The following is a 26,707-nucleotide window of genomic DNA, read 5'->3' on the forward strand; positions in this document are numbered from 1 at the left end:
CCTGAACTCACTTCTGTACAAATATTTGCGTGATGAACATGTGTACCTGTTCTGAGCCTGAATTTAAATTTGTTTTTATAAGTATGTATTCAAAAGTATATAAGTATGTTTATTAGCTATCCAGTCACTATAGTACAAGATCTGCTTAGTTTGGAATCAAATTACCGTGTATGAGTTTTCCATTGAAAATTATGTATTTATTATTTATTTATTTAACATATTATATCTAATATTGGGGATAGATTTCGAGTGTTGACTTACGTTTTTTCTAAGATAATTATTAACTGTTAAAATTGTTGTTAAAACAAATGTATCTTTTATTGTAAAATCGTACTCAAAAATTGTATTTTTGAATCTAAAACTTAAAATCCAGGTCCCACGAACGACCTAACACAAAAACCTAGTCTTATTCAAGGTCGTCACACGGGGTGGTAAGCAGAAAGCGTTGAAACCGTTTCACTTTCGACTTCTAAACCAAGTGGGTCGCACTTTCTATCTCATTGTCTAAGCTGTTTGTATGTTTGTTAATGCAATGACAACGTTTCTTTCCGGTAAAGTACTATTGTGACATCATGACGGTTGTTTTAATGGAGTAGAACAGGTTTGTTGGGGTTCTGATGGTGGGTATAAACTTTTGACCGATATTCAGCTATTATGACCAATTTAAAAGACTGGTCAACTGCGCTTTATACATTAGTAAACTGTACATACAGAATCTACTAGCCTACTAATGAATATTCAGGAAAAACTGCCTCCGTAGCGAATGTGGCTTAAGTCGCTGCTACAATTGCGTCGGGAGATCGTGGGTTCGATTCCTATATGAAACAAATATTTGTGCAATCCACAAATAATTGTTACGGGTCTGGGTGTATATTGTGTTCGTTGTTTATATGTTTATAAAAGTCCCCGCGACACAAAAGCAATTCTTAGTGCGGGAGATGTCTTTGTAAAGACCAATAGCACTTTGACTGAACCAAGAATCAAACCTTAGACCTCGTGAGTAGTCGATTACACTACCGACCAAACTACAGAGGCAGTCAAAAAAATGAGCACACAATTTTATATGGATAAATGATTAGTGTAATTCAAGACCAATAACCGCTAATTACCGTTATATCATAGTCGATATAAAGGAAGTCTCACGGCCTAACTACATTAGTACATCCTCACAGACTCAATTACTTAACCTGTACTGTAATACATTCGCTAGGATACATTGTAGAATCGTGAGCCAGTTAATTGGTATACTCATTTGCAGATGATGACTGAATATGTGACGCGTAGTAACTGCTGATCATGAGGTTCGATTCTCGGTTCGTGCAATGTGCTAGGTATTATGTTTTTCTAATTTCTGTGAGGTCTCAGGTTCGAATTCCGGTCATATCGGGCAAAGGATATGGGTATTTCAAGAATATTTATCAAAAGTAAGCTGCCGATTATTTGAGCTTCAATATACTATAAATAATAAGGATCCCTTTTGGGGTTAAAATACATCGTTAGGTCTCGGGTTGGACTCCTTGGTTGGGCAAAGTACTGTCGGTCTTTTTTAATTTATTAGAACATTCATCAATAGTAGCCCGGAGTTTGGTAACGTGCCTAGTAAAAGGCAATAGGCTCGCCCCCTATTACATGGGACTAACATCGTTAATGGCGAAATGTAAGTGTATTTTACACACCTGTACCTACACTTCAGTAACCACATCGTAGAGAGACTTTAATGATTGCCTTCGTGGCGCAGTGGTTAAGGTCACCACGCCGCTACCATTGTGTGGGGAGGTCGTGGGTTCGATTTCCACAAGTAACAAAAATTTGTGCGATCCACAAATAATTGTTCCAGCTCTAGTTGTACTTTGTGTTATTTGCTTGTATGTTTGTAAAAGTCTCCGTGACACAAATTGTGCGGGAGTTGTTTTTTTTTTTAATGAAGAAGTGAATCACCTAATTAAATTTCAAAGTACGAAAAACCACATAAAGTGTTGTCAAGGTATATATGTGCCTTATCAATGACAAAACCGTTACATGTACGTTTCGTTTAAATCTTAGGGTCCCGTAAGTATAACGGTAAAACGGTTTATTATAAAATGTAATTTGGACGTGTAACGATAAAATGAAATTGGCTTGTTATGTTTTTGATTCGATTTTGGGTTGGTGGGTCTTTTCCTCTTGTTTTTTATACAATTTGCAGATACATACTATCATCAAAGTTACTTAACTTAAGTTACTGAAAATTTATTGTTAAAGATGATAAAATTTGCATGACAATTTGAATGAATGTGAAAACTTTACTACTTAGTTAACTTTATCCCGATCTGAAATAGATGTGATTGTTTGTATGTTCGTGTCAGTGATAGCCGAGTGGTCTAAACATTCGCACGTAACCGAAATGACAAACTTGAGGCAACAAACTCAAGACTTTTCTAAGGTATGTATGCGGTAAGAATAATAGACACTTGTTCCTACGGCGCAGGATTACATATTGATGCATATTTGGATCCTCTGAATAGTTTTTAAAGTAATGCAAAGTCCTCAACCCGGGCCCGAATCCAAATACGCACTTGGCCAGCATGATGGACTCAAGGCCTAACCTCTCCCTTCTGGATAGAGACCCTTGCCCAGCAGTCTGATAGGAAAACATTAATTTATGTAGGTATGTATTACATTCTGTACCTACACACCTCAAATACGGTACAAAACCATAAGCCTCTTAATTTCACGGTATTTCATCACAAAGGACATTACTCATAGGGTCTTTTATTTAGCATGACACACGTACCGTTAAATTCGTGAATACCAATCAAAATATCGTAAAGTGAACGATGACCTTATCTAATGATTTTTTAATATTACGTTATAAATATAGTTCCATGACCGTATGAAATCTTAATATATATGTTACTGTAAAAGCCCGAACTGTGGTAAATCCTAAGATTTTCCGGTAAAACCTAAGATTTACCAACTCTCAATGGTAAAAGTCCGAACGTTCTTTTATTTCGAACTTTTACCACCATTTAATTGGCAAATCTTAGGATTTACATAATGACACGGTAAAAGTTGATAAAGTCATATTGTAATGTGTTTGAGCCGTAATATAATGATATTGCTAGGGATATAATTATATGCCGTAACATAATTATAATGAGAGTTTGAAGATGTCGCCGGAGCCCCGCTTCGCGGGGCTCCTCCTTCTGGGTGGTTTAAAAAAAAATAACCACGAAGACCTTCTAACCTAACCTACCCATGTCGGTTTGCCGAAAACTCCTTCTTTATAACTATTAAATTATTTTATATTAGCTACATTTACCTGCCCTTGAGGTATATCCTAAGATTTACCAAGTGAATAGGGGTAAAAGTTCGAAATAATAGAATTATTTGGACTTTTACCGTTGAGAGTTGGTAAATCTTAGGTTTAACCGGAAAATCTTAGGATTGACCACAGTCCGGGCTTTTACAGTAACATATATAACTCAAAGGTGACTTACTGACATAGTGATCTATCAACGCACAGCCAAAACCACTGGACGGATCGGGCTGAAATTTGGCTGGTAGATGTTATGACGTAGGCATCTGGTAAGGATGGATTTCGATCAATTCTACCCCCAAGGAGATAAAATAGGGGATGATAGTTGGTATGAAAATTATGACCTAAGACACAAACTACGCGGACGAAGTCGCGGGCAAAAGCTAGTTTTCTATATAATCCGAACAGTAAAACCACTGTTAAGCTATCTAAAAGCATTTTGCATCAAAGATCGGTTTCCATTGATAGTTAATAGATTTGAGTATTTTGTTACATTTTCTCTTGAAATTATAGTACATAGTTATATCAAAAAGAGATCCTGTGGTTTTCCGATGGAAAAATAATAATGTTTATATTGTTTTTCCACAAGCTTCAAGATATTTCTACATGAACCTATATGGAAATCCACAGGCAATATGAAATAAAATAGATTTTCGCATTAATTTCCGTATATAATTCGATTTTAAACATGCAGTCCAAAATTAAGTAGTTAGGTACTAAGTTACGAGTATATTAGGTATCATATTACATGGAACACGGAACCCATCTTCATTAAAATCGGACACACGATCCTTTACTTACAGCTCACGTTTAACGATTCTCAGTACGTTATTGGGATCGGATGTAATTCGGTGAACGACTAACAAATATAACTGCAAATACTAAAGACAAAACACGGAAAATTAGACCTTATTGCACACGAAATAAGAGTGACATAGTCAACAATTGATGGGAAATAAGACAACCAATTTGTTATCCGAACTCCCTAACAAAAATACAAAGAAAAATAAACCTTATATCTTTTTCATTAAGAACAATAATAATATAGCATTAATGTCGAATGACAAACTTAATATCAGAAGTTGCGAAAATAATTTACAAGCGAAATTAAGCCTTATGTCTTTAAAAATAAGAGTCCTACAGTTTAAAAATGATAGTAAAGTAAAAATAGTGATGAAATTATTCCGTTTATTGGTGATTCAAAGTTAAAGAATTTTGATATGAAATTGGTTGAAGATTTTTGTATTATTTTGTTAAGATTTTTTCTCTTTGTTAGTCATTAATTGTCAGTTGTTTTAACGGTGAATGCCAACACGTGTTAACACAAGTCTTAATACAGGTATAGGTATAAAACAATACTGTTTCTTTCTTCTGTGGTCCAACTTTGTAACTGCATTCACGATTAGGGCAAACTCCTGTAGATTTTTTAATATTTCCTTTCTCCAAAATAGCTTCAAGTTTAATCCCGTGCTTTGTATTTGATAATATGTTGGCTTACTATTAGTCAGGAATCATATGACCAATGTTATAAACGATGATTAACAGGTGAATTATTATATTTTAGTAACAATTTTCATATATATATAGACTAACGCAAGTCAATAACTACAAAATAGTAGTTCGTAATCAGAATTCCAAGGTAAAAAGTATGTTTGCGTTCATTACCTTCCAGTTTAAGATAAGTCAATGTGACGAGAAAATTAGGTTCAGTTTGTAATCGTTGTTCTATACACAGGACTACAACATTCGGTGTAAAAAAGGAGTTCCATATTTTCTGGATGATATAACGACATGCTATTCTGGTTTATTAATCATCGTTAAGAAACCATCAGCTTCACCTGCATTCCATAGAATCCTTGATAATGTACCGTGAAAATATCTTGCACGACTCGAACTAAAATAGTTCTTTAATAAGTTTCATGGGCTTTGTATATGTATTTTGATTACAATAGTAGACATACTCTGAACTGGAAGACACTTATATGATGTAAAGGAAGTTCTACTTCTGTAGTCTGGAGGGTAGTACATACGATGAGGTCTCGGGTTCAATTCCCGAATCGAACAAAGTCCGATTGGTATTTACTAATAAGAATATTCTCAATAGCAGCCAGAGCTATGTGCGGGATAATATAAGCTCGCTCCGTATTACATGGATCCAACAATATTAATGGCGAAACGTGGATATATTTCATGCATCTAACATTAACCTTCGGAGATTCTTATGTATGGTTTGAAGCTGTTAAAGAAATTACAGTTTAAACTTAAATAATGACAATATTTTTTTATACATATCACGTTTTATAACTATAACATTAGGCAGAGACTAAACAACGCCACAAAAAATACTAAATACATTGTAATAAAATTGAATAGGTAACCGAAGCATTTATTCCACACATTAACAAAATTCCAAGGCATTTTGTTAATATTTATAAAGCACCAAACACTTTTTGACATTCCACAGTTGCACATAAAAAGTGATGGATCACTTTGACTCATAATTATAACAGGCGAGGCTAATTTTGAATGTGGTCACGCGTACGACCACCCAGCTACTTCCCGGAGACCACGGTGGGCTAACTTGTATGGGCTTGTATGGCTTTGTATGAGTTTGTATGAATAGGAAATAGGAGATTAAGAAATGTGGCCAGTTGGATTGTTAAATGGGTCTTATTAGTTTGTGGTTATAATTAAACTTAATAAAGACTTATGCTGAAGATTGATGAGTAAATCATGTATCCAGTTTCTGAAGATTTATTATAAACTAACCCTCTTATTCATAAACACACTATAAACCTATTTTAGTTAAAAAGCTATATGCTCTTTCTTTTTCATTTCGCTAAGGAGTGAAAGAAACAAAACACTTTATAAGCCTTTCATAACTTCATATATTTTTATGAATAAGAGGGTTAATAAATAGAATAGAATAGAGATTGTGCATTAGATTATCGTATTTATTAACTAGTTTATAAGTATTGTTTCCTTTAACAACAAACACATTTGACGGCCTGTTCCTACCAGCTGTCCCTGCTTTTTTTACGTCCATCAGCCACGAACCTTGCACACAAGGTTCTCTATTATGTTGTTGGACTATAGTGTTTAATTTCCATCTATGCTAATACAGTTAAAAAATCAATTCAATTTTAAGCATATTTTAATGCTTCGTTTCCCTTTCTACGCAAAATAAATCACTATAGCATAGAAAGTTTTAAACTTCTTCACTCATTGACTAGAGTCAGTATCATATTTAATAGTAGCCCCATCAAAACATCGTTAACGTGAACTTAACCAGTCACTCAAGTTCTGAGTAACGAATTTTTCATTTAAATACCTCGTTTTACGTGTTACTTTGTTAGCGGATATTAGTGATGGGCTTGCGGATATTGTTTCGGATATTATATAGATATGGATTGTAACTCTAATTAAGTATAGAACCTTGACTAACATTGTCATAATTGCTATTTCAACATAATTTAGTATTTTAAAAGCATATGTTTAGCAATATGCTTCATAGTGCAAAATGTAACATTACGCTTATTGTAATCGAGGGCGAAAGTAGAGATGTATCGAAATACTTTTCACCATTAGTTAAAAAAAAACTACTAGACTACTGTTTCGATGGGGTTACTATCAAATATGATATAACCCCATCAAAACATTGTTAAAGCAAACTTAACCAGTCACTCACAAGTTCTGAGTAACGAATTTTTCATTTAAATACCTCGTTTTACGTGTTACTTTGTTAGCGGATATTAGTGATGGGATTGCGGATATTACGGCGGATATTCGGTCTACTTGTGGGATATTGAGTTTTATTTTGACTGATTTGTGATCGGAATTTGATCGAGTTTGGAAGGAAATGGTCTTTAAATGTAGGTTGAATTTTGTTTGTTTATATTTGCTGGTATATAAATTATAATTGTGAAATAGAGCGATAAAATTATGAAACAACTATTGTAATATACAACCGATATTTATTGTCACCTCTATACAATAACATTTAGCTGTTTCCGAACGTACTTATAATTCGTAACCCTGCAAAAAATTATAGAAATCAGTTAAACCGTTTTGACGTAAAGTAAGTCACAAACGAACACATTTTTGCTTATTATGATAATTATTACATACGAATTAAGTTATACACATATATCAAATCACACCTATTTTCTACGAGGGTAGGTTGAAATAATGCCACTTTGAGTTTTCTAATACTCTAATTGATACACATTTACAAGCATCAAATCTATAAATACATTTCACGCAGACAGGTGTGGTACCGCTGTTTTTCTTGACCTGGAAATCGAACGGAAACACTCACATATTAAGATACACATCAAGATGACATTACATATAACTAAATATGGAATTTAATACTAATTAAATGTAGCACCTTGATTAACATTGCCATAATTGCTATTTTAGCATAATCTAGTATTTTATAAGCATATGTTTAGCAATGTATATAATAGTGAATGTAACATTACGATTGTAATTCTTGAATGCGTAAGTAGACATGTAACAAAATACGCTTACTTTCGCCATTAGTATTATTTGCATTGAAGAAGTATTAGATTCCTCGCAATTTACCCAAACTTACTAACGTTAATGAGAACATTTTACATCGGCAGAAATAATATAACCCCTAATTGGGAAGTGAACCCAACGCCCCGTGATCAGCCGTCGAATATACTAGGGCTTAGACGTCACACCTCGGTAAAACAGACGTAATGTTTGAATTAAAAACAACGACGAAGATAAATACGTATGTGCCAATTTTATACGATACAAATCAGCATAATAGTGCCTAATACTACATTCTATATTTTTCGGATATATCCGCAAAGCGCATCACTAACATTCCGACGCATGCGCTAACTTAGTATAATGCGCACAATTTACATGTCACGGATTACATGAGCTTACATTAAGTTATGACTAAGAAAGTGAGTAAGAGACATAAGTATGCAAGCATGCCTTTTATTTGAACCACTCCTAATACTAAAATGGTTTTTGTATTTTATTTGTAGTTGTATAAACTCTCGTCCCACACAAATACCAATGAGTTTTCCAAGTTATATGTGTAAGCTTCTACCCGCGACTTCGTCTGCATTAAAAGGTTCACCTGGGTAAAAAGTAATTTATATGTAAATCTAGATTACAAACTATCTATGTACGAAATGTCATCCAAATCCGTTCTGTAGCTTTGGCGTGATTGAGGAACAAACATACCTACATACATACCAACACCCATCCCACCAAACTTCGCATTTATTATATTACTAGCTGACGAGGCAAACATTGTTTTGCCATATAAATAAAAAAAAATAGTGTCACTCAGGGGTATGAAAAATAGATGTTGACCGATTCTCAGACGTACTCAATATGCTCACAAAATTTCATGAGAATTCGTCAAGCCGTTTCGGAGGAGTACGGTAACTAACATTGTGACATGGAAATTTTATATAAAAGATAGTAGGATTAAGATAACATATAAAATTACTAGCTTTCATGGTGAAGGAAAACATCGCAAGAAAATAGCAGGCCTGAGAATTCTTTTCACAGCTTTGAATGACACTGCTATTTAGATGTCAAATGTCAAAGTCCCATTACTGAGAAAACATATCACCCACACTAGTTGGTGAGACGGAATGGATTCACGCACTGGTTAGTTTTATTTTCTATCAGTTATGTTTCTAAATAAAACCTACAGCTTCCTAAATCGCGTAAATTGTAGGTCTTTTGTATTGCCCCCTACTTTTCCACTAAAAACGACGGCCGTGGGACTTCTGCGGGTTAATAAAAAAAACCTAGCCTGTGTCGAAATAGGCTCTCTCTCTTTGAAAAAAAGGAGGGACTATATCAAACCCATCACGTTGGGCGAGTGTGATGGTATACCTAAATTATATAAAGGACTATAACGTATGGGACTGCCGCGCAAGAGGACTCGAGTTCGAATCCTGGGCCAGGGCAAAATTTCTTTTCTGAGATTTTCGGTTAAGTATTTCTCAAAAATTGCCCAGAGTTAGGAAGTTAAGGTTGTAGGCCTACGTGCCTCGGAGATCACGTAAAGCCGTCGGTTCTTCTTCTCACTGATCGTTTTAGTTGTATCGGTTATCCGTCCCACCAGTCTATGAGACTGTAGGAATAGAGAGTGTACCTGGTATTGTGCACACACTTGGACACTATAAACAAAGTCCTGCACCGTTGGCAATTCAATGACACAAACCGCAGGACGCAGCCGGCTATCGGCTAAGACATTATATTTCTAGATAAAACTTCCCAAAAATAGAATTTCCTACGTTAATTCAGCTTTCTTTACTCCATAACAGCTGATATTCAAATTAATATTCCCAAAGCGAGTTATAATGAAATCAAGATTTCTCCCACGTCGTCGCTAGATGGCGTTGTACCACGACGCATATAAACGAAGCGGCTATTGTTCGTTACACTAGGATGGCATATTAATTAAGTGATAGTAATTCTTATAAAGAAATGTTTGAGTTCCCATGATGAGGAAGGTTTTAATTAATAATGTTTTACTATTGAGAAACTGTCTTTATGGTTCTTCGCTGAATGTGACTACTAAGCCTCTGCTTCGCCTTCTCTGTCTCAGGTTCAAATCCAGGGTAGGCAATTTAATTTCAAATATTGAATTTAAGAATGAAACCTCGTGCTTTCGAAAGTAGGTACGTAAAACCGACAAAGACCTTTGGCTGACCGCAGAAGTATTGAATACTGATTTAATCTCTTCTCAACAAACTTCTAAGAAGTTTTAATTAAATATTGGAAAAAAACAATTATTTTAAGCAAATGTCTAGTGAAACATGTTTGTGAAAGAAGAAAATAGACAAAGTAGTGTTATAAAGAAGATCCGGAAACAAACTCTAGGCCACAGAATGTAAGAATCATTTGTCTACAAATTACCAATACTTAAGAACATAAAACTGTTTAACTTGTAACAAATCCTATAATAAATACCTTGACAAACGTTTATTTAACAGTACAAAAAAACGATACATAATTTAAACATATACATATGTAAATTCAAACAATACACAAGATAAGTGACGTATTGTATAATAATCACATTCGTTGATATAATGTATGTGTAAAGTTATTGAGAGGGCAATGGCTTTTTGATAACGTGTTGTTATTACTTATTAAGTTAGCTTCTCCCCTTTTCGCGAGTTTTGCCGTAAAAAGTGTTAATATATATTTTTTACATATTTAATTTTGTTTGATATATATCCAATTTCGAACTATATAGTAATTAAGGATTCGAATCTCAACAATAAGATAACTGGCGCCAAATCTTTTAAATGATACATATTCAAATATCGTATCTCCTATAGAATCGATAAAATTCATGCAAATCAGTGGAGCAATTCAACAATTTAAACTAGCAGATCCACCCATATAATAAGTAACATTCACGTTAGCAATACCGGTACAAAAATACAGTACAATTTTTAGTCTTTACACCTAAACGGCCCAATCAATTCTAATAAAACTTTGCACAAACATCAAAGAAAACCCGCTGATTATTAATTATTAATATCAATTATATTTCTAAAGAACTTTCATGTAATTTTAACATTAATATGCTACTCCTTGTCTCTATATCCTTTAGGAGTGATGCACACGTACGGATGTCCTGCCTACCCTCTTACATATTAATGGCGTTATTGTACAACTAGATAGGGCTATGACCTAAGAAGAAACATTTCTACAATATTTTTTTGTATCTGTACCGTAACTTATACAAATAAGTATCATGACTTATCTACATTTTTTTTGTTTCTGATTGAACCATGCGATTCGCGTCGATACGCGTTGAAATATAATAAAAAGTTATTTGAGGAGAGTTGATTTTTTAAAAGAGAGAAGCCTATAATAGTTGTAACAAGTGGCGTTCTTTGCCCTAGCCTACTCCCTTGGGAAACAGGCGTGATTGTATATATGTAATAGCCTCTGTTTTGCTGTCTTCAACTATCTCCGCACAACATTTCATCAAAATTACTGAACTTATTTTGATGAAATGTGTTATGATGGAGCCGTAAAGCTCAACAGACAGAGTCAAATTTCGCATTTAAAAGTATAGATGTATAGCAAAGTAAGAATTTAAATCAACAGATCGCAAAATTCAGCAACAATGCATCCGCATTCTACTGCTGAATAATGCTTAAAATATCATTTATAATAAAGCCTTAAAAGCGTAAAGTCACAGTCTACTTTACTGGTCAAGTGCGGGTTGAAAGATTGCACGTACCTTCGAGAGCTTTTCAAGCACCCTTAAGTATCCTGAGGGTGTTCGAGCGACTTGTAATTTTGTTATCGTGTACATTGATTTTTGTATGGAAAATGCGAGTAGATGGTATTCAATATAAGAAGTATTTTATTTAGATATATGTAGTGTTCCAGATATATTTTGTTCATTACCTAATATTCCTATGTAAACACATAGTTGTCTTAAACTAAGTAGCTCCTTAAAGCCAATAGCTTACTGTCGTGCTAAAAAAGCGTCGCGTTAAGTCTAAATTACTGATAAAGTGTTTAGTATTTTTCATCCTTAAACAGTTAAATTGCGATGAAAAGCTGAATGAAAAGTTTATTATGAAGCTACCCCAAGGCCATTTTCTGAAATTATATTTTGAAAAAAGTGGAAAGAAAGATATATAATCTCCATTGAACCCTAAAGTTACGGTATATCTCTTTCAAGAGTTTAAACACTAACTGCCGTCACAGGTCAATGACTCTAACTTTTAGGACTTTAAACTGCATTGAAAAAGCCCTTAACAAAACATTTTTAATGATAAATGATATTTCCTTAACATGCCTATAATTTTCTTTGCGAAAATATCTCATTTTAAAACCTGGTATTCGTCACGGGTACTAAGTTTTATACTATCAACAGACTAAACCCAACCTTATTTCTTCACACCTAAGATCGAAATTCACTTAACCAGATATCAGTACCTACAACTACACAACTTGATATAGAATTTTCAGCTTTATTTTGTGCTCTATAAGGTTGATATATCTGTACTGTAAGATATTTCTCGTAGGGTGTCTATCAAACCGTGTCGTCATTTTATTCAGTAACGCAACATATGAACGACTGATATAATTTGTAGGTCAACAAACTAAAGCAGTGGTAATGACATTTACTTACTGTTATAGTTTAAACCTTTTTGCAAAGGTTAAAGGCTTTACCAGTTTTTATGCGACTCTTGATTTAAAACTAACTGTCTTTGGCGCGGCCGGTAGTGTACTACTGATCATGCGGTCTCGGTTTCGATTCTCGGGTAGGGCATGTAATTGCTAAACGGGTCTTATACGTTACACGATTAAAGGTCTCAGCACACATATGGGATCGGAAAGGGATCGTAACCGTAACGCCTTTCGCCTCGCTGTCAACCAGGCGTCAACCTACCGTATGCACGTAACGAAAGCGTATCAGCAGCGCCTGTACGTCAACTCGGCTACGGCTAGGCGACACCGCGCTTACGCCTCGCCGCGCCCTGGCTGACCTGGTTGGCACCAGATCAGTTTGAATCCAAACGTTCCCTGAATGAAATACTCCTTGCGAATGGCGGCGTCTTTAGCAGGCAAGTCGCGGGAGGGGAAAGGGGAAAGGGTGGACGAAGAGATGTGAGCTCGGGTACGGAGAGACGTAAGCGCGGGGACGGAGAAACGTAAGCGCGGGGACGATGAGCCGTAAGCGCGGGAATTCAAGTTCGGAGCCTGTTCCGAGGCGAGGCGATTACGTTATTATTCCGATTAGTGTGCGTTGCAGTAGGGAGTTTAATACAAACCATTGTGAACGGCTCGAGGCGATACGGTGACGATCCCTTTCCGATCCCATATGTGTGCTGAGACCCTAAGGCCCATTTGTTTAGAAATATTGGTGTTTTCTAATTTATAATGGACTATTTCTCAATAGTAGCCCGGAGTTTGTCAACGTGCCCGTTTATGCAAACGTTTGCAAAGGCAATAGACTCTCCGGTTACATGGTACTTACATTATTAATGGCAAAACAGGCGTATTTTAGGTATACACCTTACAGTATAACTTCACAAAAAAATCGATATTAGTTTTTCTACATTCATTGATAGGTATTCAGGGGTTGTAGAAGCGAATCTAGTATCTCAAAGATGATCATACATACATAGATACAAAATATATTTTACGTTTTCCCATTTGTGCATTTAACAAATAATATATGTTCCGTGTAGGATTTGAAACTACTCCCTTAAGGCCTGCTATAAAAGTTTATAACGCAAATTAAAGGATCTGTAATTTATTAATGTTTTTTATTGTTCGCAGATCCTGTATGCACGTCCAAGTTACATAGAGGTAAGGAAACAAGTTTTATTATACTACTAGCTATCCACCCGCGGCTTTGCCCGTGTGGAATTTCATCTCCTTTGGAGTTTAATTTCCAAAAATCCTCTCTTAGTACTCCTCTATACTTCCTAAGGAATCTTCCTACCAAATTTCAACTTTCTTTTTAAAATACTCATTTATAAGTGTTTGTAGTTGAATTACTCAAAAACGCCTAGTCCCATTTATACGAGATTCTTTTCGTTTGCTAGATCTGAGAATGAACGTCTAGGTCAGCGACTATTGATATAGATTATAAAAGTGTTATATATAACCACCTAATAGTATTTGAGATAAGCGTCTCCGTACTTCGCAGGGCAAAATTGGGCTCCGGTGGTTGACAATTAAGATACCAGTTTTTGAGCCATGTAAAAGGCTTTTCGGGCGGCTTTAAATACTTTGACATAAGGTTGACCACTAACCATACGATAAATAAAAATATAAGTCTAAAATTTTCTCAAATCACTTTTATTTGACTTTACATCGTAACCTGTTACGTTTAACGTGTAAAGGAAGTTTGAATTACTTATTTAACTACTCATTACGCGGTGGCAGTACTTTCGCTTCCCGTCGTTCGTTATCCAAGCAGCAAGCTATATAATATGTGGTTTTTACTTCATCTCGACCGTACATGGACGGCTTAATTATAGGAATTGTACACTATATATCTATAATATTATAGAGAAAGTTTGTGGTGTATTGGTTTCTAATTTACGAGAATGAGGGAAAATTAAATGTTTCTTAGTATCGTGGTATATGGCTGTTGATGTGTCAGGTTCAATCCGGTTACAGAAAAAAATACTATTATGTTTGATAAATATAATGTACTTTTTGATCCATGAGTCTTTATTCTAGTGTTTAAAAAAAATTGAAAAAGATATCATGCAACGGCTTATATTCGAAAATGAAACAGTGTGATTCAGTTTTTCACTATCTCTAAGATCAAATTAATCAAGAATGGTTCAGTCGTTTAATATGGAAGCGTAACCACAAGCTTTTCGACGTAAAAAAATAGTAAAGATGGAAAACAAATATGATTTATCATAACTATAAAAATCTTATTTTTCTTGTCCTTAACCTACGTTACAAACGGTCTATCAAATAAGTAACATAAAATATACATTTTGCTCATAAAATCTTAACACTGCATTTATCATGACATATGATGACTTTTGGATTTGAACCCAGACCTATGACACTAAACTAAGTAACCAATAAAATTAAAACTATTAAGTACACGGCAAACGTCTCCATTACTTTAAGAGTTTAAGTGATGACTTAAAACTAAGTAGCGAGATTAAATCACTTGCTTTATGCACATCTAATAGTTCAAGGCAATACATATAAATGTAGACTTACAATCTTTTGACAACTACTCAAACATAAGTGTCATAAGTTCTTTTTTTAGACTTAGGCTTACTGCACACATGTTCAGTTCGGCATTAATCGGCTAACCCCCATGTTTCTGAGACACATTTAGCGGTAGTTTATCTATTCAATAGTGTCAAAGCTCAAACAAAAAAAAACGCTATTGAATAGATAAACTACCGTTAAATTTGCTCAGAAACCGGGGGCCAGCCGGGCGGCAAAACCGAATATGTATAGATGAACAAACACAAGCCGAACAAGTGAGTCGAGTCGGTGAGAATGAGACAAGGGAAGTTTTTAATAATACCAAGTGGCGTTCTACCTACCCCTAAGGAAAAAGGTGTGATTTAACCTATAATAAAATCAAAATCAAATCATTTATCCATTTACCTCAAATGCTGACACTTATGATAGTCAATGATACAGAGAGTGAATTTACCGGCAGTTCGAAAGGTTCGAAAGATCTGGCAAGAAACTCCAGGCCAAAAGTTAACTGAAATACAATATGTAACTTTGTTCTGTTACTTTATGAAAATAAATTAAATGAACATTATAGATATAAGCCTAACATTATATACATTACACAAGAGCCATAAAAATACATGTGGTATATTTTACGACCTCTAAAAGCCTACTTAGTGCTATTACGGTACCATAAAATGACAAATATTAGTAAAAAATATGGTTACGATATTAAAAATAGACACTACATTGTATATTTTAGTGCTTTTTCAAGTGCTAGTGCTAAAGTTTGGTTTTAGTGCTACTTATTGATAACAAATTATTGCACATATTCCTTTTAAGAACCAATTTATGTGACCGTGGGAATATTATGTTCAGAAACTTGGGTGTTCTAGTATTTCTAAGTTTCTCTGCACACAAGGCTGCGAAAATTGCCGATACTTTTTGAGCTACTACCGCTATACAAATACGTGTTTTCGGTGGTTCGGAGATCTACACACTTCAGCTTCTTTACTCCGGAAAAACTATTAAATTGCTTGACAGAAAAACTTATTAATATTTTTTTTGTTCGTCTATGGAATGGAACCCGAGACCTCGCGGCAGGCGCGGCAGTCGTATACCCTACCAACCGAGCCACAGAAGCAGTCAGCACAGAAAGTACACAAGATTTGATCTTGCGATAAATATATCAAATTAAACTCTTACTGTAGCTCGATTCTGCACAACTATCGACTACAGTTACCGACAACCGGTTACCTATCAAGTTTAAACAAAAATCTATTTTACATTACGCCTCTACCGGGCTCCGTAGGAACTATTTTCACATTAAATTTTAAATGTCAAACTCTCGATACTCGACAGTACAGACTCTACAGAAAAACCAATGACATAACTTCTTAAAAACACGACATTCAATCAAAACCCTAGTACATAAATCTAGGTAGTAGATATTACTAGATGTGTATATCCAGGTCATACTTCAAGGCTGCATGACGAAGGCTTAGGAATCTGTGTGGGCGGCAGTTGTCACTTAGATGTTGATGCTAATATGTAGTGATGGGCACAAGTTATCGATGGATGGATTTTCTATCGATATGTTGTGTACATATCGATAAAAATGCTCCATTTGACTGCTTCCGTAGTGCAGTGGTTAAGGTTGCATCGGCACTGTTGCGTCGGGAAGTCGTGGGTTCGATTCCCACATGGAGCAATTATTTGTGCGATCTACACATAATTGTTTCGAGTCTGGTTGTACATTTTGTCCGTTGTTTGTATGTTTGTAAAGGTCTCCGCGAAACAAGAGCAATTCTTAGTGCGGGAGTTGTCTGGCTAGCATTAAGTCGAACTCGCGAATCGAACCCGACACAGCGTGGTGAGAGTCGTATACATAACCTAGTGGCCATAGCAGTTATATTTAAAACAGATCAGCAAAAATTCTAACTTAGCCAATACAAACGGAAATCACCTCAATTATAAAAATGCAAATTCTACTCATATACCGTGAGAAACACTAAAACCATCGAACCGTGGCACCCGTTATATTATGTGCAAACACATAGGCGAACTGCCGAACAAACAATCTCGACAAATGTTTGATTACATCTTGTTGAATCTCTAATGAATGTCGGCCTCGTGTTACTTTGACTGTTTGATCAGGAAAAGAGAACTTTCTCTGGACAAATTAGGACTAATATTTTGACACCAGTAGCCGATATTTTTAGATCTTTAATTACTATCTTTATTTTAATAGACAAACATAAAATCAGGCATTTTTCTCCCATATTAATATGCAATACCAAAGAACCATTTACTATGATACCTTCAATTTTTTTTTGCTTTATTCATGTCATATGTCACACAAGACAAGAGTGGGTTGGAGACTTCAGATTTCTTTCGTGCTCGAGAAATTAATAATATTTTATTATTATACCTAAAATCTTTAACGCAATTCATTAACTGTTGCAAACTTAGCTCCTTTTCCCCCGGTTTATTAATTATAATTGAGTTCGAAACGTTACCTAATTAGCTAAGGCCGTAGCCCTATATGAAACATATAAACGGCACATGATTTTAGAAAGCATCACATAATTTACTAAAAAAACGTCCTAACTTAAGCAATTAATAACTTTTAAACTCTCGCGTTGCATGTTTAATGCATAATAGAAGACGGAAATTCCCGTATTCTATTATACATTAAGTAATGAAACTTTTACAACGTAAAGTCGTTAGAAAAAACCTTATCAAAGCCTCCTATTAAGCAATAACTTAACTTAGAACATAACAAAGACAGCTGACATTATAAATTTAATATCTATTAAAATTTTACGATCGAAGTCGTTACGACTATTTTATAGCCCACATCGACGGTGAAATATCGATACGGATTTATCGAGTGTTTCACGTCACTAGTATATTATAGTGACGTGACTAGGCTTTGGCCGTGGTTGCGTTCGTTTGGTTTGTTTATTTATTGTTATATTTTGAAGGGATAAGCTTCAATTAATCCTATTAATACATTAAAGGCGAAAGTTTATGAGGATGTACATAAGTATTTTTATGCTTTTTCATGCAATAACTGTTGTATGGTTTTTCTTAAATTATGACACAAAGTTCTGTTATAGTTTAGACTTCACATAGTCTGAACTCTCACTGGTCATTTCGGCTTAGCCGTCCCACCAGGCTATAAAACTATAAGAATAGAGGGTGTACCTGTGTATTGTGCTTATACTTGGACATTATAAACAAAGTCCAGCACAGTTGGCTAGTTTCAATGAAACTGGCCGCCTTACCCCAATAACGGCCAGGAGGACATTTTACAAAAACCTAGCTATGATTTGGAACACAGAAAAAGTTAAGTTAATAGCTAAAAATAATTTCAGCTCTAGACTAATACTATAATACGATTTGCTTAATCTAAAAGCCATTGTTAATTTGTTTACACATGAATTGTTACTAAGTTTAGTTAATTTTGTTCGTCGTAAGGTTTCATCTAATCTAATTGACATAGAGTTCTTAAGGCTTCATAGCTATTTGTAGAATGGTATGTAACCGTCAAATGTAAGTGAAAAGAATAGGAAAAACATAGGCTTTTTTGGAAGCAGCTGACGCAGTGATGTATCATCATCATCATGATATATGTATACGATATTAAAAAGTCCCTAATCATAATAATATAGATCTCTTAGTTCGAGTCTCGTGATGATAAAAAACATTAATCTCTATACTACCTTTTTTAGTTTACATCAGAACAGTACTAGCTTTAATCAGTGAAAGCGAAAAGTATCGTATGAATCTAACTCTCTGTTTCGGGTATTGTTTTTTTAGGAATTTTATTGGTAATGATAATTATTAATACCCGTCGCTTGCATAGGATAGAAGAGGCTACTGTAAGAACTTTCTTGTTATGAATATGGCGGTGTTATGATTTTGGATAGGAAAATAGACTTAAACCTCACTACAACTCATAGAGGTGGTTAAAAAGACACTAAAAACATTACGTCTTACGTCTAGTCTTTAAAGGAACCCATAATAAAGCCCGTCGCACACAGGACATGATAGCTCATTAGCATAAAACCCTCTACATCGTTCAACTCGATTACATACCACTTGAAAAATAAAATAGTAAATGTGAACATGTTTTAGAGATCCTTCGAGTTTTATTGTGACGTTTATAAATGGTTCTCATAGCTAGTTAGCCGGTAAATGAGATGTGGGTTAAATTACATTAGCGCGGGCATTATATAGATGGAAAGCGGTACAAATTACAACTAGCGCTGAAACTATTTTTTATTTTTTATTGTAAAATTTTGGTTCGAGTGGGAATAGAACCCAGACACTCCGTGTACTTAGTACACGTGATTACTATAACTACTGCGCCATATGTCTACCAGATGCCAAAAGAACTGAAATTAATTTTTGAGATGAATTTGGAAGGTTGAGATGAATTTAGGTATAAATGTTCTGAACTATTAAACTTTTTTGAAAAGTATCATACCATTTGAAAGGCACTAAATGCTAGATTTACATAGGCTATACATTATTCTTATATTTATATATAAGCTAAGACCAACTCGGGTGAAGCAAGAGCGCGTTTCTAGTATGAAGAACCCATTCTCATAATTTTCAATTTTGCCTCAAGGAGTATGTACCTGCGTACTTAAGTTTCAAGTACCGAGATGAAACAAAAAACTCAATATAATATTATGTTACTACAGCCTTTTAATAAACCACTCTCAATTCATATCCTCTCTCACTTTTTATGAGATCTTACTTGGAAGTTTAAGAATGATATTTAACTGTAAGGTGATTTTAACTACAAATTTGTTATTAATTTTATATGATTTACCCCTGGTTTCTGAGGTACATTTAGCGGTAGTTTATCTATTCAAAAGTGTTAGGCACGCATAAAAATTTTACGCCTGTTTCTTTAAGGGGAAGGTAAATACCAAATAACGCTACTTGGCACGATCCTTCCAAACTTCTCTTGCCTCATTCGCATCCATAGAATTAAACAAAAATACTTTAGTTAGCTAACACGCAAATAAGACAAAATATCGCAATTAGCTCAAATCGAACCCTCCATCTCAAAATTGAGCACTACGACTAAAATAATATAATTGGCCGTTTATGGCAGTTTTCCATTACATAACGAAGCATTTCAACATAAATTGCCAAAACTGTTCGCGACTGTACCACTCGATTTGAATATAAATACTAACACTTTTGTAATCGATTTTACCTTGAATTATTTAATGCAATTACTTAAACGGGCATTAAATAAAATTACGATTGAGACTCAACTATTCGCGCGGCGTCTTTTGTTGTAACGGCTATATAATCTATGCATCTATCCATACTAATATTCTAAATGCGAAAGTAACTCTGTCTGTCTGTCTGTCTGTCTGTCTGCTACTCAATCACGCCTAAACTACTGAACTAATTAGTACGAAATTTGGTATGGAGATATTTTGATACCCAAGAAAGGACAAAGGCTATATATCATCACGCTACGACCAAAAGGAGCAGAGTACCAGTAATTAATGTTAAAAAAACGGGGAATAAATTTCACCCATTCTCTCTTATTGGACGCAAGCGAAGTTGCGCGGGTCAGCTAGTATATACCTACATACTTGCACGTCTCATATACTCGAAGGTATACGGAATCATACACCCACGTTTTACCATTAACGGTTAGTCCCATGTAATAGGGGGCGAGCCTTGCTCTTAACACGTTACCAAACCCCATTGAAATATATCTAAATATATATTAATAACTCAAAGGTGACTGACGTAGTTATCTATCAACGCACAGCCTAAACCATTGGACGGATCGGGCTGAAATTTGGTATGCGGGTAGATGTTACGACGTAGGTGTCCGCTAAGAAAAGATTTTTAACAATTCTTTTCCCAAAGGGTGAAAACAGGGGATGAAATTTTGTATGAAAATTCTGTCCTAAGTCACAAACCACGCGAAGGAAAAAGCTAGTTCTAATATAAATTAGGAAAGTTGAATATCATTTGCCCGATCCAGGTTTCGAACCTAAGACCTCATACACAATCGGCCGCACCAGAGAGGCCGATTGGCCACTAATCATACGATTAATAAAAGTTAGGATTTTCTTTGACTGCCTCCGTGCCGCAGTAGTTTAGATCGTCACGCCGCTACCAGCGTCGGGTGGTCGTGGGTTCGATTCCTACATGCGACAATTATTTGTGCAATCCACAATAGTTGTTTCAGGTCTGGTCGTACTTTGTATCCGTTGTTTGTATGTTTGTAAAAGTCCCCTTAACCTAACTGAACCTTACAAAATTCAACGCAGAAATCCATACAATAGTCTTATTTCTGTGAAACGACCTTGCCCCATTCAATTTTGAAGGTCATATAATATTTTTTATTATCTCTGAAAGGACAATAGATAATTGCTTTAAAATCGATAAACGATTCACTAAATGATATATTAATGGGTTTTTTATTATATTGAAAAATAGTCACAGCTTTAGTATATTTTGAAAAGATGACATTATGCATAGTTTTGTAATACGTTTAATTTAAACTAGCAATACGCAATATTTTCCTCGAGTCTCGAACTATGTATCCACAACATTTCATATAAATCAGTTCAGCCGTAGCCGAAGACAGACAGACAGAATTTGCATTTACAATATCTTGATATACAACACAATATACATATTTTATGTACAATCAGATAAAAACCAGATATCAGTTTTGTTTGTCGTATGGTTAGTTGTCAACCTAGTGTCAAAGTTGTTCAAGCCGCCCGAAGGCCTTTGACGCACGATACCCAGCTCGAATACCACTGTGCGGTCACCCGTCTATGGAATGACCGCGCCAACGGTTGCTTAACCCACAGATTGTTTACCGGTCGTCTAAATTGAATTCACGACACATTTTACTACAACACTACAGTGCCGACCGTTCTAACTACTGCACTATAATTTTCATCTACCAATTTTCTTACACACGACAAACATTAATATAAATTAATTATTCATTAATACATAACTTCCGTCTCCTTTTGTCGGCAAAACAATCCTCACAAATATCTCAATTTGTATTCAACTAGAACATTTTACATAATAAAAACATATAATTATGTAAATAAACTGGTAGGCATATAGATAATAATAAACATTCATATTTAAATCATTACTCTCTTTCGCCCGCGACTTTGTCCGTGTGGACTTAAGATTTTATTGTTGCTCAACTCTTATTAGTAATTTTGCCCCACTGCTGGGCAAGGGTCTTCTCCCGTGCAAAAAACGGGTTAGGCGATGGGTCTACCACGCTGGCCATGTGCAGGTTGGGGACTTTGCATGCCGTTTAGAAATGTATTAAACAACTTTTGGGTAAGCTTTCATCACGATGTTTTCCTTCACCATTAGAACAATTGGTAACAGTGAAAAAAAATATTATAATAGTTTTGCATCGGTTTTGAACCGTCGACCACTTGCTTGGAAGATCCAACTTATACCACACGGCTATCACTCGGCTATTTATATGTTATATAATAAGCCTTCCCAAATAAATGGACTATTCAACACAAATATATCTTCAAATAGAACCAGTAGTTCCTGAGATTAGCGCGTTCAAACAAACAAATAAGTTTTAAATTTTTAGTATATTATTATGTATCATGCGTATAATGGTTTGGGGTCAAAAACTTATTTTTATTATGTTGTTTGAATAATATCTATGTGATAATTATGTGTTATGTATAACAGGAAAATGTCTTTATGGTACGGAAGTAAATAAGATAACCAATTGTGGAGCCTAGGGTTCTATTTCTGAGGAAATGCCGTAATTGATTTATTGCCAAAATTTAACAAAAACACTGTTACTGTAGTAACAACACCTTTTCGTCTAGGTTTTGAAAATAATGCATTCGCCCAATTTTCAGTCTTCTAATCAATATAGACTAAGCCGGTTTAGAGGAGTAACATTGCGACATGAAACTTTCATATGATCATAAATAACTACCATTAGATCACACATTTTTGATTTGGTTAGGAATTCTGTAATATAATGTACATAGATGTCAGCTTTTAATGAAAAAATATGTAACTACCTTCACCTACCTAATATCTTTTGACTTTGTTAACCATATTTTTGAACTACCATTTTTTCTGAAAACAAATAAATAAAATTAGTTACTTTGGTTTTTCTGCCACTTTGCCCATTGGTAGTTATGTCACTACGTTAACCATTACATCACATACCATGAAATGTACTACAGCAATAACTCCTCTAATAAACGTAACTACCATCCCCTTGATGTGTTAAGCGTGATGCTATGTTAATATAGCTCAATATCCGGCAACAACGGCCTCATTTGCTGCGTGGCTCACGATACAAATGGCGCTGTCAAACTTGATATATTGACGTCAAATACACGCGAACTGAAGCGATGTTTATTTCAGATTCATTGGGTTTGAGGTGACACTTGATATTCCATAATCCTGGAGAATATAATTATGTATTATTGGATAAATGAAATGAAATAATTATTATTGGACCGCATAAACAATTTTTCCGTTTGGAAAAATTGGAATCCAACCCACGACCTCTCGACGATTGCGGCGTGGCGACCTAAACTACTGCTCGTGTAAGGGAGGTCCTGGCGAGAAGAGCTTGTGTCTAAATAGCAACAGCGATCTCGCTATCGGATCGATCTCGCTACGCTTGCTGAGGTTGGTCATAAATGGGTGCCAATATTATACATATCGAATTCCTTCGCGTTTCGGAAGGTATATTAAATTTTGGGTCCAAAATTTTCAAAGATCTTTGAGAATCTTTAACACTAATCAGAAGCTTACAAGGCTGACAACCAGTCTAACTGAGCGTACTGCGTCTTTTCCCGGATCTAATTTATCACCTAACCAAATTTAATCCAAATCGGCTTAGCCATTTCGACGTGAAATAGGACAAACCAACAGTACCACGAAGCGAAATAATGGTCACCATATTGGTATTTACCGATAGCTCCTGGAATCGATAGAGCACCGTTAAGTGTGATATGTATGCAAATTGCTGAGTGCTATCGTGAAGTGCTTAAGTTGAGCTACGGTGTTAAGGTGTAGATTTGGATGGGTGAATTGCTTTTTTCCAGGAGTCTCATTATAGGTTTGGAATTTGGAACATAAAATCGGGAACAAGCATATTTTTAAATACATATTTTTTTATGAATTCAATGTTTTAATGAAATTATTTAATTCATGCAAAATTTTAGTAAAGACAAAAATTCGGAAGGTATAAAATTTTATCACGTACTTTTGTATATTTAGATGAATATTTTATATTTCATTAACATAATTTAATTGCCATTTCCTATATAATACATGGTTTAAGTTCACACGTATTGCTAAGTGACAAACACACAAAAACTGAAAGAGATACTTACTGTCATTTTGAAAATATACTGAAACCGAAAAAGTACTGAAAATTATATCTATGCTATCTAAAGAGAAAACTTTTGTTAAGCTTATTTATCTTATAAATCAAGATTTTTGTATACAAACATCTTCACACTGTACACCATTACAACTAATACATACCATTTCTAACAACTAAAATCGAACCTGGGACACTCGCGGCAGTGTATTACACTAAACACATCATAAAACCTCTAATCATCATTTCATACATAAATGACACACGACTCATCCACATAATTTTACATCTAACCGGAGTCGAACCGGCACCTCGCGGAAATAATACCGCCGTAGGGGGTAACGGCACATAGTGTAGTAAACGACAATCGCCGGAGGTACCAATTGTAAGGTCACTGGGGTCAAATATGACCTTTCGTAGATAGTACTAACTTAGATCTGTAGGTAGGATGTTAAATTGGCTAGGTTTATCATGCGAGTCTGTTTGCGTATGAAATATGTCTTACGGTATCCGCGATTTTCTCTTAACAAATTACAATTTGGGAATTTCGGTTTTGGTACTTATAACTATGTAAGTGCTTACATGGCCCGGTGGTTGAGATGCCACACTGAAACTACCCCGAACTAAAGGTTCAGTTTTTGCAGGTTTCATGAAATAAGTGTCAAGCTTATTGCTATAAACGAAATTATAACAAATATGACAATAAAAAAATAACGTTTTCCCAGATCAGGGATCAAACCTATTGATTAACAGTCGCATACACTACATTTTAGACTAGGTACAGGTACAATAAAAGAATATGTTACTTTTTTATATACTTCGTTGGTTTTCCCATAAAAAAAATCTTTATATTAGGTCGGGGAAAAGTCTCTTCGCATTAAAGTATGTATGAACTTGTAATAAAATCTTTTCTCTACACAAAAAAGCTCGATATTTGGGTTCCTCAAAAGCTCACTGAAAGAAACCTAATGAACCGTGTACTCATTTGTGATTCTTGAAGCCAAAGAGATTTTATTACAAGTTCATACATACTATAATGCGAAAAGACTTTTTCCCCGACCTAATGTTAATAGTTTCCCTAATTACCATAATGTAATACGTGATCACCATCTTGTATAAATCGTATTCTTTATTTACATATTATTATGTATTATGTGTTTCGCGGTTTTTGCAAAGAATGTAGTTAGTCATTCAGAGAATACTTGTGACTAAAATTGACCGTTTATTGACCTGAAGTTGAGGAAAAAATTGAACTGCTTAGAGTAGTTTCTAGGCCATATTATTCATTTTTGTGTGTGATCATTTTGAGGTTGAACTACCAGCTAACTAAAAGAAGGTAAATATTTAAGCATTATATTTTGTCATGTAGCACAAGACACTTGATGTAATTTAGCTGTACGTTAGTAAAATAGTACCTATTTCTAATCGGCTGGTAGTTTTCGAGATTTACGCCACTAGATAAACGAACAATCTCTTCTTTGTACAAGACACCGTTTGTAATCAAACTTACTTACTTGAGATAATTTAACTTTGTTTTTCTGCAACGAATATAATATAACGTTTTTTAATACAATACATTTTAGATCACTGTTCAATGATTCATAATCCACAAGCTCTGCCTACCCAACAATAGCGCGATGCTACAAAAACAAACCACAATTTCACTATTGCACAAAGCGCATAATTTCAACGTGGGCTGGGGGCCCGGAATCAAACCCGCTACCCACTGATTTAGCACTACACGCCACAAGAGACGTAAATCTATCGTTTTATCAAACCATTGATATGTTTATTTCGTCTTCCGCATCTCAGAAACAATAAATTTCGAATTTCTAGATATACAAGCTTTTTGGGATGTCGTTCTGATAGTTTTGTAATGGAGGAAACATTTATTATAAGTGTAAAACATTAAATAGATAAAACATATACCTCTGTGGTCTAGGTGCTAGTGCCGTTTGATTCTCGGGTCAAACATACTACTAGGCTTTTCTAATTTTTATTATAATATTTGTCAATCCTATAAGCAAAGAGGATACTTTTCGAGTTTCTCCTTGTTTCTAAAGGCACGTTAAATTGTGGGTCCTGGCTGTGATTATCAAAAATCTTTGACAGTCGTTACCCGAAGCCAGGAACTCGAAAGTCTGACAAGCAGTCTTACCGAGAAATATCGTGTAACTTAGGTAACTGGGTTATGGAGGTCAGATAGGCAGTAGTTCCATGATACTGGTATCCAGCAGCATCCGGTGAGACTGAAAGCCGACTCCAACATAGTTGGAAGAAAGGCAAGG

General features: G+C 35.0%; 1 protein-coding gene across 1 annotated transcript in view; it reads left to right on the plus strand.

The window, feature by feature from the left end:
* Positions 1–26,707, plus strand: part of sano (CABIT domain-containing protein serrano) — a 144,239-nt gene that overhangs the window by 74,838 nt on the left and 42,694 nt on the right. The window contains exon 3 of the mRNA XM_076129900.1: positions 13,625–13,654. The gene's annotated coding sequence lies outside the window, so the exon portion shown is untranslated. The remainder of the gene's footprint in view (positions 1–13,624; positions 13,655–26,707) is intronic.

Source organism: Anticarsia gemmatalis, chromosome 23 (assembly GCF_050436995.1).
Source record: "Anticarsia gemmatalis isolate Benzon Research Colony breed Stoneville strain chromosome 23, ilAntGemm2 primary, whole genome shotgun sequence".
In the NCBI taxonomy this organism is placed as follows: Eukaryota; Metazoa; Arthropoda; class Insecta; order Lepidoptera; family Erebidae; genus Anticarsia; species Anticarsia gemmatalis.